Raw genomic sequence first — 14,435 nt, 5'->3', positions numbered from 1 at the left:
AACAGAAGCACTTCTCAAGATTGAAAACCATCATGCTGTCCCTTTCACCTCAGTACCCAACAATGCTGTCGTCCCAGGATCAGATTCAAACCCATAGGATGACACAGTACGGGACTGAGAGGAGGACCGATCAGCCTCAGTCATGCCATCTGTGGCACATATCCTGTCTGACTGTGTGCCCGTTGGGTTTGAAACGTTAGAAAATATCCAGCTCTCTCCCCTTGACACCAATAACCTGGAGCACAGCCCTCTCCTCAGCAGTTTGCCCAGTGAAGCGTTTCAAACTGAGTTCCAACTTCACAGTGCTGGTGGCACTATGCCATCAGGAGAGCGTTAACAAGGTCACATCAGAGGAAGTAGAGGACCAACGCCAAGAGGAAGCTGAGGGGGGCTTTTTCAACTGTGGAAAAACCAGGTTAAATGAAGTCCCAGTCCCTGACTTTATCCCACCCCAAATCTCCACTCCATCATCGAGTCCAGAAAATCCTGGCCAGACTTCTACTCTTCTCTATGGAACTTCCAAGTTTGATTCTCCCCCTCATGCAAAACCCCCCACTTTCACCTCTAACAACAACATCCATCAAGTCTCTGAAACCCATGACTTCCTTGAGTTTGAAATGAAGGAGAGGTTCGACGTGGTCATGGAATAGCTCTGCTTGTCTTTTGAGATCAGTGACGGGCCAAGTGAGAATTCATCCGGAAGAAGCAACATCTGCACTGTGGAGCTTTAGGGGTCCTGGAGCTGAGGACAACGCTGCTTTAAAATGACCTGAGTGTTTCTATGGAATTTATTACAGCTGCAGTATGGCAAACTCATTTCCCCCTGGGGATTAATAAAGTATTATCTCATCTCTCATCTTCTAGACAGAGCAGGAGTGACCGTCCAAGCAGCCAGGATGCAGGCACATCACTGGGAGATGACGACCGCAGACGGAAAATACATCAAGCGGAACCAGAAACCACATGTACCGCTGGGGGCCTTGACTGTGAGCAGGAGGTGTCTCTTGAATGCAGCCATCACTGCACAGAGGGAGAGAAGTTCATGTACTCTTCAGTCAAGCACAAAGGTTGGTGTGATTTGTAATTGAGCAAAAGGCCCTGGTCTGATACTTCACTCATTAGTCAACTGTCTTGCATAAAGACGACTCAGAGAACAAGCTAAATGATGTAACCCTAACAAGAACGATCACTGAGTAGTTAGGATCGTAATTGTAATTTTTTTTTGCATCAATCAGACGCCAATATATATTTTTATTTCTCACATCTTGTGTCAATTTTTAGACGATCAATACATGTTCCAAAATGACTTACAGCTATGGCATTACAACACTATTATAGAAATATTTTTTTGTGGGGACAGTGATGGTCTATCTCAGGAATTAGCAACTGGCGCCATGCGGCCCCCTTTTGAAGGCCCTCAGATCAATACCCCCTCCCAATTAGTATTAGTGATTTGGTGATGTTGAATTAGAAATGGTGTTGAAATAGTGGAGGCAGGACCTGTTATCTTTTGGACTTGCAGTAACTCTCCGTGGTTCTAAATCAATGGTTGTTTAATTGTCAAAAAATGTCATTAACTTGCTTGACCATGCTGTATGCAGGTCATGTAACTGTTGCTCTCTGGTTTTGTGATGAAACAAAGGAGTGGTTGAATTTATTCTGTCGCTGTGTCTTCTTATTGTCTCGGCCATTAGGCCTATAAATCACATTGGCAAGGCAGATGAACTGGCAGGTTATAGAGCAAACACCACAATTATCACAACACATGGGTTGTAAAAATGCCTTTTTTTAATTGGTTGGCTTCCCCCAGTGATTATACCCACACACCGCTAATGTTAGTCAGTCTCACTTAGATATTTTATTAAAACCTACAAACATTTCTCTACACCCTATGGGAAGATTTGTGGAATTGCAGGAAGTTAGCTGTAAAACAGCACATTTTCTTCTCCGCCCCATGGCAAAATAAGTAGAATTGCATGAAATGAATTGTGAAATTGCTAGATCTTCTCTCCACCCCATGGCAACATGTATAGAATTGCGGCAAAGCTGCTTTAAAGCTGCAAAATGTAACTTTGTTGGCATCCCGACCAAATTCCCATAGAAATTTCTATGGCTCCCTTTCCTAAGTTTTGTTTTTGCGTTTTTTACTTTCGTTTTTGTACACAAGCTTCAAACAGCTGAAAATACAATATTTTTTCTTATGGAATATATATTTCACAGCGGTTTAGATAGTACAACGATTCTCTACATTATACTATACATGGTGGTTTTGTCACCTAAACTGAAATCATGCGAACTATTCGAATTTTAGCAACCAGGAAATTGCGGAGCGATTTCTGCGTAGTGCTTCATTTGGGTACGCAGAGCAACTGCGGCCCCTCATGATAAATTCAAATTGTTTTTGTGGCCCCCACCCTAGCAAAGTTACCCATCCCTGGTCTATCTTATCTTAACATGAATGCCTTGTTATTGGATTGGCAATGTTTGTGTCTACCCCAGGGAGCAGGCAAGAGATGCAATATGTGGTCTCCTGCCTTCATGTTCCTCCCATGCCTGGACCAGTTAAACCGAAGTAGGTAACACACGCACACACACACACACACACACACACACTATGGAAATGAGAGTTAATAGCAAGCCACTCTCAGGGAGTCTTTTGTAAAAATATATATATATATATATATATATATATATATACAGAATATATTTGTTGAAGGAGTTTCAGTCATTGTTACTGAGGACTTTTACTCCCCTTGGAACATCAGGCTATCAACAGCAGCTCTCTAACATATCTTAGTCCAGGAATTGGAGTTTGACCTAGATATTGTACACGGCAGGGGGTAGCCTGTTCATACAAGTACATATAAGTACAGTTCAGTATACAATTTGTATCCTTATCTTGCCTTCAGAAATTTGCATACAGAAATTTGCATCCTATAGCTCTAACTCCCAAAAGTTTTGGGACACTGTAAAGTCCATGGAGAACAAGAGCACCTCCTCAACAAGAGCACCTCCTCCCAGCTGCCCACTTCATTGAGACTAGGCAACACGGTCACCACCGATAAATTCATGATAATCGAAAATTTCAATAAACATTTCTCTACGGCTGGCCATGCTTTCCTTCTGACTACCCCAACCCACCATTGTTGCAACACCTATTACCAGTCTGTTCAACTTCTCTTTCGTATTGTCCGAGATCACTAAAGATTGGAAAGCTGCCACAGTCATCCCCCTCTTCAAGGGGGTGACACTCTAGACCCAAACTGTTATAGACCCATATCTATCCTACCCTGCCTTTCTAATGTCTTTGAAAGCCAAGTTAATAAACAGATCACTGACCATTTCAAATCCCACTGTACCTTCTCTGCTGTGCAATCTAGTTTCTGAGCTGATCATGGGTGCACCTCAACCACGCTCAAGGTACTAAACAATATTATAACCGCTATCGATAAAAGACAGTACTGTGCAGCCGTCTTTATCGACCTGGCCAAGGCTTTCGACTCTGTCAATCACCGTATTCTTATCGGCAGACTCAATAGTCTTGGTTTCTCAAATGACTGCCTCGCCTGGTTCACAAACTACTTCGCAGACAGAGTTCAGTGTGTCAAATCAGAGGGCCTGTTGTCTGGACCTCTGGCAGTCTCTATGGGGGTACCACAGGGTTCAATTCTCGGGCCGACTCTTTTCTCTGTAAATGTCAACGATGTCGCTCTTGCTGTGGGTGATTCCCTGATCCACCTCTACGCAGACGACACCATTCTGTATACATCTGGCCCTTCTTTGGACACTGAGTTAACTAACCTCCAAACGAGCTTCAATGCCATACAACACTCCTTCCGTGGCCTCCAACTACTCTTAAACGCTAGCAAAACCAAATGCATGCTTTTCAACCATTCGCTGCCTGCACCCGCCCGCCCGACTAGTATCACTACTCTTGAAAGTTCTGACCTAGAATACGTGGACAACTACAAATACCTAGGTGTCTGTCTAGACTGTAAACTCTCCGTCCAGACTCATATCAAACATCTCCAATCCAAAATCAAATCTAGAATCGGCTTTCTATTTCTCCTTCACTCACGCCGCCAAACTTACTCTAGTAAAACTGACTATACTACTGATCCTCAACTTTGGCGATGTCATCTACAAAATAGCTTCAAACACTCTACTCAGAAAATGGATGTAGTCTATCACAGTGCCATCCGTTTTGTTACCTGTATGCTCTAGTCGGCTGGCCCTCGCTACATATTTGTCGCCAGACCCACTGGCTTCAGGTCATCTATAAGTCTATGCTAGGTAAAGCCCCGTCTTATCTCAGCTCACTGGTCACGATAACAACACCCACCCGTAGCACGCACTCCAGCAGGTATATCTCACTGATCATCCCCAAAGCCAACACCTCCTTTGGCCGCCTTTCCTTCCAGTTATCTGCTGCCAGTGACTGGAACCAATTGCAAAAATAGCTGAAGCTGGAGACTTACATTTCCCTCACTAACTTTAAACATCAGCTATCTGAGCAGCTAACCAATCGCTACAGCTGTACATAGACCATCTGTAAATAGCCCACCCAGTCTACCTACCTCATCCCCATATTGTTTTTATTTACTTTGCTGCTCTTTTGCACATCAGTATCACTACTTACACACCATCATCTGCTCATCATCATCTGCTCATCTATAACTCCAGTGTTAATCTGCTAAATTGTAATTACTTTGCTATTATGGCCTAACTCTGTGTTGTTGTTTCTGTCGCACTGCTTTGCTTTATCTTGGCCAGGTCGCAGTTGCAAATCAGAACTTGTTCTCAACTAGCCTACCTGGTTAAATAAAGGTGAAATAAAAATTGAAAAATAATAATAATAATTAAGGACAACCATGAGCAGCAGCAGGAGCCTCTAAAAATGGACACACATCTCATCAGGGTTGGGCTCTCCTCGAAGTCTAAGACTAAACCACTTCACCACTGCTCCAAGTGAGCACTTGATGACATGTATTTATGGTGGATATGATGCCTCATTAAATTGTATTTAATCTTCAGTTATACGGGAAAGTTCACATTGAGACCCGGGTCTCTTTTACAAGTGAGCCCTCAACACATGAAATACCATCAGGTTTATGGTATAGTATTTCTGGGTTGAACTACAACGCCATGCTATTTATTGAAAGTATAAGATATTATTTATTGCTTTATTTCAAATGAGCACTTCATATAATGTATTGATGTAGTATTTTATGAATAGTGTGTTACCGTTTGCTATTTATTTCAATTCTCAGAGTATTAATTGATGGAAGTTTTATGTATTTTAAAATTCATTTCACATTTGAATTTTAGAAGACGCTCTTAAAATGTACATACATTTTCATACTGGCCCCCATGGGAATCAAACCCACAACCCAGGTGTTGCAAACACCATGCTTTCCCAACTGAGCCACACAGGTGATTGAATGATTGTGCTACATTATTGTATGAGGCTTGGAGTTAAGTTATGAAAATACATGTTCACCAGAGGATATTTATGTACATTTCAAATAGAGAACATACTTAAATACCCATGCAATTCAGGTACTTGATATATCCCTAGGTTAAGCTCTTCTCTCTTACATATGTATGGTTATCACATACTGACAAAATGTCTCATTCCGTTCACACTACCAGAGAACACGCAAATAATTTTTAAACAAGCCAATCTCGAATCAATGTTTTAATTTGTCTGTTTTCGGATAATGCGCCACAGACTCCACTGTAATCAAGATTTTGTGGATTTTCCAATGTTAGTCTGGGATAGGCCACACGGGTGATGAGGCTGGCAATGAAAGATGTCTGTGGGGAAATGTAATGGTGGTAACAATAATGGTCGAGTACGCCTCAGGGGCTGGCAGTCGTTCCTTCCAGGCGCCACCGTCTGCCCGCCGCTCCTGAACAACCGAGACAGACTGTGCATGACGTTGCAAAATGAGGTTGGTATGGATTTAGCAACAAAAGTTCAAATATTTCATAATGTTCACAATCGGGAACATACCAAACCGTCAGGGAACAGAAGACCCTATGGTCATTTTAAGTCAAATTACTTCCCGATGTGTATCTATTGGTGTAGCTTTAAATTACATGGGCATGGGTGAGATGTTGTAGGTTGATTACTTTGTAGGTACTGTAGCTGGAGAGATATCTGGTTGCGTAATTTGTTCAGCATCCGTGTAAAATAATCTCCTTGGTGATATAAGTATACTCTTTCACCAGACTCTCTTTCTCTTAACTCTCTCTGAAACATCTAATGACAGCTTGTAGTAGCTAAAGTAGGATTCATCTGACAAGCTATCCCACTTCCATACAGAGACTCTGTGGGTTATGTAAAAATCTGTCATTCCTCTCCTGAACAAGGCAGTTAACCCACTTTTTCCCCGGTAGGCTGTCATTGTAAGTAAGAATTTGTTCTTAACTGACTTACCTAGTTATATAAAGGTTACATACAGGCCTAAAACTGTCTGTTTCTGGTCAGTACTCTGCCAGGTTTTCAGTTTTCTGGTTACATGAATGGTCAGGTTTGTGCTTAGTTAAAGCTGCTGAGTCTGGTGCCTCTGACTGTGACATGAAAGAGATATTACGACTCTGGGTGGGAGTGAGAAACACGTCAGAGCCAGAATGTATCTCTGTCTTTTGAAGTTCTTCGAAAATTACTCCTCTGAATCCTGAGAAGATGCCCCCCCCATGTAATTAATTTACTGCAATGATGAGCTCCAATAGATATGTAACCCAGGATCCAGGATCTTAATGCTGACAATGGAACTTGGCAGGCGGTATTATGTTCTTTCAAGGCCAAAAATGTAAGGATTAGACACACTTAGATTTGTTTGTTTGAATTCAAATGGATATGGGGCATTCAAGGCACCAGTAGACTCGAAACTGCAACATGCAGATAGAGACTTTGCATGTGCCGTATAACAGTCGAGAAGTTCTTTCCTCCAATGTTTTTTTCTCTTAATTGATAATGTAGTGGTAATCGCCGACAAGTCGTTAAAAACGAAGACGTCGTTTAAAGCGAAGACGTCATCTCACCTGTTCCCTATTTTCATGGTTGTGAATTTCAAGGGAAAGCAGCCTTTACATAGATTTCATTTTACACTTGAAAAGGATCTATTTAACCTTCATATCCGGCCCCCTTGCAGATAGATGTCAACTGTATCATAAAAATGGGACCGCGTGTCTTTAACGAGTATAGAAAGGCCCAGAGAAGACGGATAGATCACAGATTGTTTCTTCAATGGAAGAAGGACGAGTGCATCATCCGCTTTATCTCTTCTTTCAACCAGCAAAACAAACTACAGCATCTAATGCGCACAAATCTAAACCATCGGGTATCTGTCATCATTAAATGGCCGTTGGCATGGTTGACAGAGTTTGCAATAGTTTGCAATAGTTGATGCATCTCAGAGTTGATGCATCTCAGAGAGTAACCTAGGTATGGAACAGTAATAACCCCCATCATATTACTGTATGATATTATGATATTCAGCATGATGTGCCCTTTAAAAAGCATCTGGTTGGTAAGAGGACTTGAACAGAGCATTATACAGTATGATTGTATTATATTGCATTCAGAGTTGGCTTTGATTCCAAAAGCCCTGATTAGTATGTGGGAAGGGAATTAGTCATACAAAAAAACTACAAAATCAGCACTATCCATAAGCACTCATATTAGCATATACAATTAAATAGGTTATTGTGTTCAGGGCAGATTCTGACCTCAATTCTACATTCTAAATCTGAATGGAGTGTACAATGTGTCCAATAAAGCCCCAGCTGCCAGCCAAATAGCTGACTACTAACCCTTATGTGACCGGCAACTTAATTGACTTCAACAAATTGGGGTGCATCAAGATGCCACCAAATTCGATTTTGTATAGGGCAAAACATATCCGGGGCGGGGGCATTCCCCCAAGTGCCCCTACACCCCACGAGCTGGTAACTTTTTTCATTACACTGGCTACTTCCAATTTGCGGGAACAAACTGATTGTAATTTCAGTGAGGCAAGAGGCCAGACGAGGTGCATTCAGTCTGAATTAGGTTACCGATGAACCGTTACTGGTTAGCCGCTGGAAATACATTTGACCGGTGATGCTTATCGGTCTATAGGTTCATTTGCATAATGCTGTGAATTCAATTGGCGCTGGTGTGTTTTTTCATTAGTCGTCATGCATCTTATTTATCAATACTTGCACAGCATACAGAGCCTCGTTTCCAGCGGAAATATCACCTGTCAGACAACAATACAGCTGGATGCTGCTGGAATGAAACATGTGTAAGAGTCATTGCAGCAACAATTCTAAAAGAAATTGCGTGTTAAAAACCTGGTTTTGATGGCCACGGTTAAAAAGAGAGGACGATCCCAGCTTTCTATTGCCTACGCAGTCGCCCTTCCAGTGCATAGGCAAGGTAGGCAGGCTATCAACGCCTCCCCACCACTTTTCAATAGGAGCTGGAGGCTATGGGCCTATGTATTTTGAAAAAGAAACATACTTCATTGTTTGAAACCTGAAGGTGTAACTTCATATTATGAGGCATGTCTTACCTTGTAGCCGAGCCAAAATCCCACCATAGAAACGCGGAGGCAATTATTTAATCGTTTTATAATTGAAACCACTTTCCAGTTCCATTGGTTTTCATATCAACTTTCTTTCATTGTTGAGAATAAAAGGAATCACTGGAATCAGGTGCGCTGTTTAGAGCAGTGTTTTCCTATGGATTGCATTTTGGCAAATGTTTGAAAATGACCTTTTACATCGGCTGCTTGCTTTACATTTACAATGTTCAATAATATAGCCGTTTAGCTGTGAGATGATAGGCTTGCTATTGTTGCAAGTTTCCATTAAACTCTTGAAGAAAAATGTAATTTCCTTGTATGGAAGTATGTATAGTATATTCTGTTTGATCATGTAATTTAACTGTTAGGAACTGTTTGTTCACCGGTTAATGAGGGTCAGTTAGTCAGCAGGTAAATTGACCGAAATGTGCATCCCTAGTCTGAATCAAAGGAAGGAGCGTGGGTTTGATAATTTAGCACTGGCCTAGGCGATAGGTGCGAAATCACCTATTAAGCCACTGTAATTGTTTAGTACAGACGGTTGTATTATTTTGTATGCCACCCACCCACACATTGTGCATCATTATAATTTATACACTTTTGTATTCACGCTGTGCTGAATGATTCATATCTGGAATGGAAGATGGATTTCAGATCAACATGCTAAGTATCTTATATACTGTCAGCGTTACCTGTTAAAATCATTCAAAGATGTGACCTCATGTAGCTAAGACGTCCATGTTACATCCAGAAAACAATGATGTTTTCATGTGTAGGACCAGTTAGTATTTAGGATGGGATACATAACTCTCAACGCAAGTAAACAGTCACATGTTATCATTGATGATACATCATGGCCGACCGCTACAAACTTGATTTAGTCATACAATTCTGCCTGGAGTTTTTTTATTTTTAAGAACTTGAAACGCAGGAATGGAGCACTAATCTGTAAACGACTAGTGGTAGAGGGAAATTACATTAGGAATCCCTGCTCTTTCCGTGACAGATTGACCAAGTGAATCCAGGTGAAAGCTACAGCTATCCCTCACCTGTTGAATCCACTTCAATCAGTGTAGATGAAGGGGAGGAGACGGGTTAAAGAAGGATGTTTATGCCTTGAGACAAATTGAGACATGGATTGTGTACGTGTGCCATTCAGAGAGTGAATGGGCAAGACAAAAGATTGAAGCACCTTTGAACGGGGTATGTTAGTAGGTTGCCAGGTGCACCGGTTTGAGTGTGTCAAGAACTGCAATGCTGCTCGGTTTTTCACACTCAACACTTTCCTGTGTGTATCAAGAATGACCCAAAGGACATCCAGCCAACTTGACACAACTGTGTGAAGCATTAGAGTCAACATGCGCCAGCATCCCTGTGGAACACTTTCGGCACGTTGAGTCCATGCCCCGAATAATTGAGTATGTTCTGAGGGCAATGGGGGGTGCAACGCAATATTAGGAAGGTGTTCCTAATGTTTTGTCCACTGAGTGTAGCTGGATTAGTTCCATTTGTAATCTATTTCAATAGCAAATGACAGAGAGAGAGAGAGCAAACTATATTAATGAGCTGGCTACACTGTGTCACCACAGGGGATTATGTCTGTATTCACGCTGGGCCAAGACTGCAGGGCTGTAGGCTACTGCTAGCTACAGTATCAGCTAGAATAACATAGTCAAGACGGTTAGTTGGGTAACAATGTGTCCAGCCAGAAGCACTATGCCATTTGGGGATATCATAAGGTGACCAGATTTCTGAAATTAAAACCTGGGACATTTCCAGTTCAGCGGTCAATATATAATTAAAATATCCAATGTTATTATCTATGGGGAAAAAAAGGGGGACATTTCCGGTTTCATGTATTTAGTCTAACAGGCACACAGTGACAGAGGAAACAACTATACTACAGAAACACTACAGACAAGACAGAACTGTCCGATCTAAACAGCCACTCAGTGGTCCTGACAATAGTCTATGTGAAATACTTAACATCTATAAAGAAATAAGATGCTGATGAGATTGGTAACTACATAATATACGTATACGAACCTAATCTGTATATTTCTCAGAAGAATGTATTTTCTTCAGGATTGCTCTGCCTTTAGCCAGCTTCTCCATTAACTCCTGGCAGGGGAGGTTGAAGTTATTGTCTTCACAATAAGCATGGCCTTGATGGTAGGAACAGTGAACCTATTTCCTGCTGCTGTCCATATATCATTCATTTGGGAGAACACTCTCGACTGGTGCATTACTTTCAGGTAAACACATGACAACAGACGCTAATCTAGCTAGGTTAAGGTGTGGGATATCATTCTCTTTGAAGTGGGTAGCCACCGTGCTCCATCTCTGACTAAGCGGTGTCTCAGACATTTTCCATTCTTCAAGTGATCCCCCCTTTGGGAACTCTCGCAGGCCAGTAACCTCATCACACAATGCATCCTCATTGATGGTCACATTGGGGCATTTTTCCTGCAGTGTGCCTGCTGCCTTCTGGATCTCGACACTGTTGTGTCGTCAGCAAACTTAATGATGGTGTTGGAGTTGTGCCTGGCCATGCATTTGTGGGTGAACAGGGAGTACAGGAGGTGACTGAGCACGCACCCCTGGGGAGCTCCAGTGTTGAGGATCAGCGTGGCAGATGTGTTGCTACCTACCCTCACCACCTGGGGCGGCCTGTCAGGAAGTCCAGGATCCAGTTGCAGAGTGAGGTGTTTAGTTCCAGGGTCCTTAGCTTGGTGATGAGCTTTGAGGGCACTATGGTGTTGAACGCTGAGCTGTAGTCAATGAACAGCATTCCAACATAGGTGTTCCTTTTGTCCAGGTGGGAAAGGGCAGTGTGGAGTACAATAGAGATTGCATCATCTGTGGATCTGTTTGGGCGGTATGCAAATTGAAGTGGGTCTATGGTTTCTGGGATAACGGTGTTGATGTGAGCCATTACCAGCCTTTCAAACAACAGTTTACATGGTGTGGCTGTTTGTTTATACCCAAAACAAAAGGACGTTACCATTTATAACCCTTCAAATGGTGTCTATTTGTTTACTTTCGAGACAATACAATGCAGTCTATCTAACAGGCTAAAACAAAATTATGAAATCCCCAATGAGCAGCACCAATGAGCAGCATCACCCCAACAGCAGGCTGAGTGGCACCCTGAAGATGAATGGGGTTTCAGGGGATTGTGTGGAATGTGAATTAGTATCTAGAGTCTTAGATCAATATACTATACACAAACTCACTGACAGCAACCTTCCTCTGGCCTATTAAGCAGCACTGAAATGAATATAGCTAATAAAGTCTAGTTTGTTTCATCCTAGCCATTATATCTGCTCAGAGATCCCTATCAAACATACAGTATGAAATAGAGATTATATGATTTGCAAATCAACTGATCATATTGATTTGGCTCAATAATCAAAAACTGACATTTACACTATGACATTTACTTGATTTCTACCATAGAACAGCCATGAACTCAGAGATGAGTTCTCCTAATGCAATCAAAATGCCCAGAATGTCAGATAACTGTCACCCCTAAAACAGCCTGAATGCCCTGAAAATGCTTGCAGATTGAAAAATGTCTTGACTTGTATCTTGTGAAATCTCAAGGTGTATCTCTCTCATTTGCCAAATAACAATGGAGAAAATGTAGCTATGCACGAGCCACTGTATTCCTGGTTAAGAAACAGAGTGAGGAAGCACCAAAGAGAAGGAAATAATATAAGACAATATTAAAGGGATACTACAAGATTCTGGCAACTGTGACTGGAAGTCTACAGGTATGCTAGCGTATGCTACTGTACCTGTGGACTTCCAGTCATTGCAATAACGCAAGTTAGCATTGGCTCACAAAACTATCTCAAAATTTCTTCATACTGGTTCCAGAGTCATAAAAATGCTATCTACGAGTTCATCTCTCTGGGTAAGTAGAATCTCACAGTAACCCTTTAACCTAAAAATGATCCATTCAGAGTTGAATTAAGGTATTTTATTTTGAAGGACTTCATGGGATTTTGTCCAATATTATTCAGTGTGTTCCGTAACTGTAATCTGCCAGCCATATAGCTAACTACTAGGGCCTAACCCTAATGTGGCCGGCTACTTAATTGAGTTTATCAAATTGGGGTGCATCGATTTTGTAGGGAAAACATTTTCCAGGGGGCGTTGCCCCCACACTGGGTGGCAACTTTTTTCATTATGCGGGCTACTTTGCATGATATCCTAGGGTGACCAGATGTCCCCGTTTTTTCGGGGACAGTACCCATTTTTGGTGGCCTGTCCCCGGCTGGAGCTGTCCCCAGAAATGTCCTGTGTTAAAAACAGACTGCAAAGTGAAATATTTTATTGGCAAGAAAGACCGGGTAGCAGAGCCTACCGGTTGACGTCTCAATCGCATTGTGCTTGTTTTATCCAGCAGAGGGGGCTGCTCGCTATAGCAGCTTCATTCACTCTTCTTCTTCTACTAACTATTTGCTCAAGATAGTTTTAGAGAAAACTGCTGTGGAAAACTCTGCCAGAAGCTAGAAAGTGTCAAGTGAATCCACAACACCACCACAAACGTCTTTTCAAGCCAGGTAAGTTACACTCGTTTGAGATACTAGCTAGTGATGTTATAATGTCACCATTTATTATATAGATAGATGCTCTGCTCTATAAGGTTTTAAACAGGTTATGCTAGCTAACTTGAGCTATGTAGACTAAGTTAGCTAGCTAGGTTAGCTATGTAAACATAGACATACATGTAAACATGCAGTGGACGGGCTATTTTGAAAATATGATTATATTAAATTAATTACTAGAATATTTTTGTAGATGACAATTTTAATGGTTTGGCATTATAATAAGTAGTGTGAAAATATATTTAGAAATGTTCATGGATAACATTAGCAGTGGAGAGGAAGTAGAGGAGGAAGACTGGATAGGAAGAAGAGTGACGGAGACAGGAGGAAAGGTAAAGATATAGTTACAGAGCCTGCCAATTTATTATCCCAAACAATGTTTTTAAGATAAAATACAAAAATGAGGCAAGCAATGGGAATCTGTTAACCAAAATATTTGATCTAATAGTATGCTATTTATTAATACATATTGGAGAGGAAGGAGAAGGAACAATTAAGGGAGTAAAAAGAGTGAAACAAGGAGAGTGTAGAAGAGTGAGGTGGAAAGGTGACGAGAAGGAAGACGAGTGAAGTAAAGAGGAGGAGAAAGATTGGAGGAGAAGAAAAAGTTGAGAGTAAGAAGAGTGACACAAGGAGAGTGAAGAAGAGCAGACAGAGGAGATACAATGACTCTTTCCAAGAAACGGAAATGCACTTACGAAAAACATGATGAGAGAATTTCCATTTATACGCTCAGGTCAAGACGCTAGAATGGTTCACTGCACCCTTTGTAATTCCTCTCTTTCAATTGGCAGCCGGAGAAGAACGGCAGTGGTAGAACATCAGCAGACGAAAAAGCATAAAGCCTCTCTGATTGGCCGTGTTGGTATGTCCTCTGTCACCACATTCTTCAAGAAGGTAGCGCCTTCCCAAGAAGAATATGGTTTAGCTGTGCAGGAGGGTGTCTTTGCATACCACACTATGCGACACAGTCATAGTTACAGATCTATGGACTGCACAGCACAACTGACACGGAAGCTTTATGAGTCTAAGTTTAAGTTCTAGGACAATATGTGAAGCCATAGTGTTAGCACCATGAGCAACTACTTTGGTAACACAGGACCTAGACCAGGTTGAATTTATGTCCCTGTCCATTGATGCGTCCAATCATTGACATGTAAATCTGTGGAAACAAAACGGCTTGATTTTGTTGAATTGAACAGAGAAACAGCAGAGGAAATTGCAGCTAAGGTCCTAGTGGTCA

The sequence above is a fragment of the Oncorhynchus keta genome, chromosome 19 (assembly GCF_023373465.1).
Source record: "Oncorhynchus keta strain PuntledgeMale-10-30-2019 chromosome 19, Oket_V2, whole genome shotgun sequence".
NCBI lineage: Eukaryota > Metazoa > Chordata > Actinopteri > Salmoniformes > Salmonidae > Oncorhynchus > Oncorhynchus keta.
The sequence above is the reverse complement of the archived record's forward strand: the minus strand, read 5'-3'. Positions refer to the sequence as shown.